The sequence below is a fragment of the Nicotiana tabacum genome, chromosome 4 (genome assembly GCF_000715075.1).
Source record: "Nicotiana tabacum cultivar K326 chromosome 4, ASM71507v2, whole genome shotgun sequence".
NCBI lineage: Eukaryota > Viridiplantae > Streptophyta > Magnoliopsida > Solanales > Solanaceae > Nicotiana > Nicotiana tabacum.
Window position 1 is genome coordinate 863,509 of NC_134083.1, and position 6,000 is coordinate 869,508.

The window sequence follows — 6,000 nt, forward strand, 5'->3', positions numbered from 1 at the left end:
TCATAAAGAAACCCATGATTTAACCAATCTTGAGATTCATGAGAAAATCATTGAGCCTGTGACTTAAGAAAATAAGGAACTATCAATAAACTCAATCGATATTGAGACGAATTTGAATCGATTAGATATAGTGGTGGATTATGTCTTTGCATATAATATTTCATCTAGCATTATGCAAGATAGTGAGAATCTTGAGCCTCAATCTCTTGGAGAATGTTGACAAAGATGTGATTGGCCAAAATGGCAAGAAGAAATCCAATCTGAGTTGGATAATCTTGCGAAACGTGAAGTTTTTGGGTATGTAGTCCAAACACGTAATGGTGTTAAGCCTGCTGGCTATAAATGGGTCATTGTACGTAAGGGAAATGAGAAAAATTAGGTATAAAGATATAAGGCACGCCTTGTTGCACAAGGATTTTCACAAAGGCCTGGTGTCGATTATGAAGAGACATATTCACCTGTTATGGATGCAATAATATTGCGTTATCTTATTAGTTTTGTTGTCTATGAAAGGCTTGGCATGCATTTAATGAATATGGTTACATCATACCTTTATGGCACAATTGATAACGAAATATACATGAAAATTTTTGATGGATTTAAAATGACTGACACACATAACTTAAAGTCCGAGAAATATTTTCAATCAAATAGCAAAGATCTTTGTATGATCTTAAAGCAATTACGAAAAATGTGGTATAACCTCCTTAGTGAGTATTTATTAAAGGAATGTTATATAAATGATGTCATTTGTCCATGTATTTTTTATAAAGAAAATAACATCGAAGTTTGTTGTACTTGCCGTATATGTTGATGACATAAACCGTATTGGAACTCCTACAAAACTCTCAAAGGCAATTGATTATTAAAAAAAAAGGAATTCGAGATGAAAGATTTGAGAAAGACAAAATTATGTCTCGGTTTGCAAATTGAACATTTGGCAAACGAGATTTTTGTTCATCAATCTAGCTACATAAAAAAGGTATTAAAATGGTTTTACATGGATGGGGCACATCCATTAAGTACTCCAATGATTGTTCGATCACTTGATGTGAATAAGGACCAGTTCCAACCTCAAGAAAAGAATGAAGAGTTTTTTGGACCATTTTAGAACTCCAACTCTATTTCTTATGTTTTATTTTGGCACTCTATCTCAACCGTGTTCCATTTTGGCCCTCCAACTCTATTTCTTATGTTTTATTTTGGCACTCTATCTCAACATTATTTCATTACGGGTTCGAAAGTTAGCGGTTCAGAAATTTATAAAATTTGTAGGTATTTCAGGATAAGCATGCACACGTTTCACAAAATATAAAATTTTATTTCAAAATATTTTATTTTTTAATTATTTTTACGAAACTGACCAACTTCGGTCATTTTTATTTTGCGCAAAAATACAGGAAACTCTTTTAGTGTCCCGCAAAATTTATTTTTTAAGAAACCGACCGAAATGGTTGCTCTTATATTAATACTTCACTACCGAAAATCAAGTTCATTCCCTTTAATTGTTTTTACGAAACTGACCAACTTCGATCATTTTTATTTTGCGCAAAAATACAGGAAACTCTTTTAGTGTCCCGCAAAATTTATTTTTTAAGAAACCGACCGAAATGGTTGCTCTTATATTAATACTTCACTACCGAAAATCAAGTTCATTCCCTTTAATTGTTTTTACGAAACTGACCAACTTCAGTCATTTTTATTTTGTGCAAAAATACAGAAAACTCTTTTAGTGTCCCGCAAAATTTATTTTTTAAGAAACCGACAGAAATGGTTGCTCTTATATTAATACTTCACTACCGAAAATCAAGTTCATTCCCTTGTAGTTTAACACTTCGCTCACTTCCAATAATTCGTCAAAATTTTGAATTTCATATTATTATTTTTTACACTTCGATGTTTGAGTCAATTTCAAGTCACAATTAGCACCATTGCCAATAGTAATTTGTGGATCCTTTCTTGAGAGATGAGTAGGAAAGGAAGAGGAAAAGAAATTGGTGAAATTGAATTCTAATGCTATATTTTGTATATAAATAATACAACTTATATCAATTTGCAATTAAATTAAAATATTAATATTAAGGGTAAATACATTTCAAAAATAATATAAACAACAAAACTCAAAATAGTGGGTGTGGTCAAACTTAGCCCATCGTTAAAGTATCTTATGCCCGACCCATTAAAATTTGAGTGATCAGATGGGTATGAACCACTTTTGTCACACTTACATACAATATGCGACTTTTAAACCTTTCTATTGAAAGAAATTGTATATAAACAATCCTGCACCAAAGCAGGTATTTCCTCATTACTTTGTTGAGCTAAACAAAATAATATTAATTAGAATTTGTAAATATGCATGGCCAAGGAAGTATTATACAAAGTGACTACAGTATTTTTCAAAAAAAATAATTTAGCTCCTAATATTTTCAGTACACTATGTATGGCTTGTGTAAAAATTACAATATTGCTTAGTTCTCGATTTTTCAGTTTCACTAATTATGGCCTGTTTGGCCGAGCATCTCCGATCATAGAAGCACTTTTTTCAAAGCTGGATTATTTGGCCAACCTTTTAAAAGGGAAAAAAGTACTTTTAAAGAAAAAAACAGAAGCAATTTTGAAAAAACAGAAAAAAGTAACTTATCATCAAAAGCACATTTTTAAAACACTTTTGACAAAAAATTCATTTAGAATCAGTTTTTTAAAAAATTTAGCCAAACACTAATTACTGTTCAGAAGTGCTTTTCAAATTAATTAGTCAAACACAAACTGCTTCAAACAAATAATACATTTTTGAGAAAAAGCACTTTTGAATCCAAACAGGCTATAAGCTTCAGTAATGAAAAGTCATTGCTCTACTTTTTGTGCTTTGCAGTCTGACTTGTAACAGGTAAACTTTTAAAATCGGCTTATTTTCGAAAGTACTTTTCAAAAAAAAATTGGTAAAAATCTATTTGTGTCTGTCTACACTTGTGAAGTAATTAGTGTTTTGACCAAACTTTTTAAAAATGAATTCTAAATGTATATTTTTCAAAACTTTCTCACAAAAGTACTTTTCGAGAGAAAATATTTTTCCCCCATTCAAAATAAAATTTTATTCTAAAAGTTTGGTCAAACATTTCTTTTTTTTTTTGTCAAAGGCACTTTGTTTTTTGGCACACAAAAAAAGAGGCTATTGGGCAACTTCGGACGGAATCGTTTCTGAATCATTATTCAAAAAACGACGCTCTGTAAGCCATTGTTCCATTACGAACCTTTCCACAAATATAAATCAAAAACCAGACAATACTAATGTTCATACAATGATATTGCCAAAACTTTATCAATTTGAATTAGAAGCACTTTTTTCAAAATATTTTATTTTTAAATTATTTTTACAAAACTGACCAACTTCGTAGTTTTTTTTTGCGCAAAATAAAAGAAATCTTTGTGTCCTACAAAATTTAATTTTTTTAAAACCAACCCTTATAGTTATATTAACACTCCGCTCACTTGCTATACTTCATCAAAATAAATTGAAATTCATATTACTATTTTTTGCTCTTCGATTTTTGAGTCAATTTCAAGCCACTTAGCACCATTGCCAATAGTAATTTGTGGATCCTTTCTTGAGAGAGGAGTAGGAAAGGAAGAGGAAAAGAAATGGGTGAAATTGAATTCTAATGCTATATTTGTATATAAATAACACAACTATATCAATTTGCAATTAAATTAAAACATTAATATTAAGGGTAAATACATTTCAAAAATAATATAAACAACAAAACTCAAAATAGTGGGTTTAGAAGAATTGTGGTAAAACTTATCCCATCATTAAAGTATCTTATGCCCAACCCATACATCTTGAGCGATCAGATGGGTTTGAACCACTTTTATCACCCCTACATACAATACCCAACTTTAAAACCTTTCTATTGAAAGGAATTGTATATAAACAATCCTAGAATCGATTTGTGTTTGTCTAACACTTAAGTAATTAGTGTTTTGACCTAACTTTCAAAAATTGATTCTAAATATATTTTTTTTCTAACAAGTTTAGCACAGAAGTACTTTTCGAGAGAAAATATTTTTCCCACTTTCAAAATGACTTTTTACTCTAAAAATTTGGCCAAACATTTCAATCTTATTTTTCAAAGGCACTATTGCATTTTGGCACACAAAAAAAGAGACTATTGGGCAACTTCGGACGGAATCGTTTCTGATTCATTATTCAAAAACGCCGTTCTGTAAGCCATTGTTCCATTGCGAAACTTTCCACGAATATAAATCAAAAACCAGACAATAATAATGTTCATACAATGATATGACATTATACTTGCTGTTATTCATCATTTCTTAATTATTTAAGATTTTATATTCCAAACGAGCAGAAGAAACAGTTCTAGAGAATCAAAGAAAGAAAAGTCACCAGTTTGCAGTGCAAACAAATAGCTCGCAAAAACAAGTTTAGAGCCCAGCTCGAGTTTTAAGCATGGGGATTGGTTAGATCAGAAGCCCTATAAAGATTTTCCCACGAGAAGACACTAGATTTAGAAGAATCTACGTCAAAAAGATTAAAGTCATGTCAGATCACAAGCATTCATCAAAATGTATCAGACAGGGATAACTGTGAATTGCTTATCTCATCATCCATAACATATGAAATATGCCATCGGAAATACACTTACTCTAAGAAGAATGCCAAAAAGTTTGATAAGGCAGCATGAGCAACCAATACATTGATAGAGTTTTACAAGTAAAATCAAAGGATTGAATTACAAAGGGTTGATTGTGAGTTAGTCATGTTGATATGTGAATGAACAGAGCATTAGTATTAAATGAAAATTAAACAGAGCAGTCAGCAATCAGTATACAGAAAGCATTCATGTAGAAGCATCAGATCTTCCTATTCAGATGAGGATCATTATACTCAATATGTGAATATGAGTTTTCATCTCAAATTAAACACATCATATGCCTCTATCTAGCACAAAGAATGAAAGAAACAGTCAAATAATTTTGTGACTTAATTTTAAGGATGATTTCAAAACAAAAGGAAAAAAGTTACTAGTAAGAAGCCTCAGACCGTCCTAGTCAATTGCCATAATCAACATTGTAGCTAGTCCATAAAACTAGCATTTCCGTGGCTATGTAGGTATCATCATAGGCAATCTCTTTGAGACGTTACTTCACAAAATGTAAAAACTTAGCTTCAAAAAATACATTTCAGCACTGAATAAGTATGCAAGGATATAATAAGAAATAGAAAACACTTACCACACTTTCTTCTTCCTAGCACACACACACACCCAAAAAAAGGAGGAAAATAGGTACTACGTGAATAGGTCAGACATGAGAGGAAAAGATTCAGCACTGAATAAATCAGACAGGGATAACTGTATTTTTCCTTTCATCATCATCCCCAAATACAATACACCACAAATCAATGTATGAGAACCACTTAGTACGCAGACCATTTACAAACGTGAATAGATGATATAAATGGGAAAGGGGATACTGCTATGGACTAGATTAGGGTTTGAGCGATGGAGCAGGCCATGAATGACCTCAAGCAAATAACATAGCACTATATATAGAGAGAGACAACGAGGCTGCTGCTTCACGATTTAGGGTTAGGTTTGAGCTGTTTGTGGGAGCACCTTGTCAAAAGTGCTAGGGCCTAAAGCTGGACTACATCCACTTTGGACTGCTAACCTAAATTGGGCCCAACCCATTTACAGTCAATCTATTCATTTAAGTTGTGGGCTCTTACAATAGAGTGCAGTGGAAAAATTGCAAAATAGCCACTTTCAACTTCTGTTCTTAGAGGTTTAGCCAATATTTTAAAAGCTATTACTCCCTCTGTCCCAATTTATGTGAACTTGTTTGACAGGGCACGAAATTTAAGAAAGGGTGTTGGAGTTCGAACTCAGTTCCAAAATACTTGCCTATGGCGAAAAAGGAATTTACCTCATCTTGAATTGCAATAGGCCAAATACATATACGGCACATTCAACTTGG

At 31.9% G+C, this 6,000-nt stretch overlaps 1 long non-coding RNA gene and 2 other non-coding genes across 3 annotated transcripts; all 3 read right to left on the minus strand.

Moving 5' to 3' along the window:
* Positions 1–4,557: 4,557 nt before the first annotated feature.
* LOC142180495 (small nucleolar RNA R38) lies at positions 4,558–4,637 on the minus strand. The gene has a single exon (XR_012709118.1). It is a non-coding gene; the product is annotated as a small nucleolar RNA R38 (small nucleolar RNA).
* Positions 4,638–4,688: 51 nt separating this feature from the next.
* LOC142180248 (uncharacterized) lies at positions 4,689–5,602 on the minus strand. Its single transcript, XR_012708421.1, has 2 exons — positions 5,257–5,602; positions 4,689–5,166 (listed from the first exon to the last, which is right to left on the minus strand). It is a non-coding gene; the product is annotated as an uncharacterized LOC142180248 (long non-coding RNA).
* On the minus strand, positions 4,873–4,944 carry LOC142180507 (small nucleolar RNA snoR64a). Its single transcript, XR_012709128.1, has one exon. It is a non-coding gene; the product is annotated as a small nucleolar RNA snoR64a (small nucleolar RNA).
* Positions 5,603–6,000: the final 398 nt, after the last annotated feature.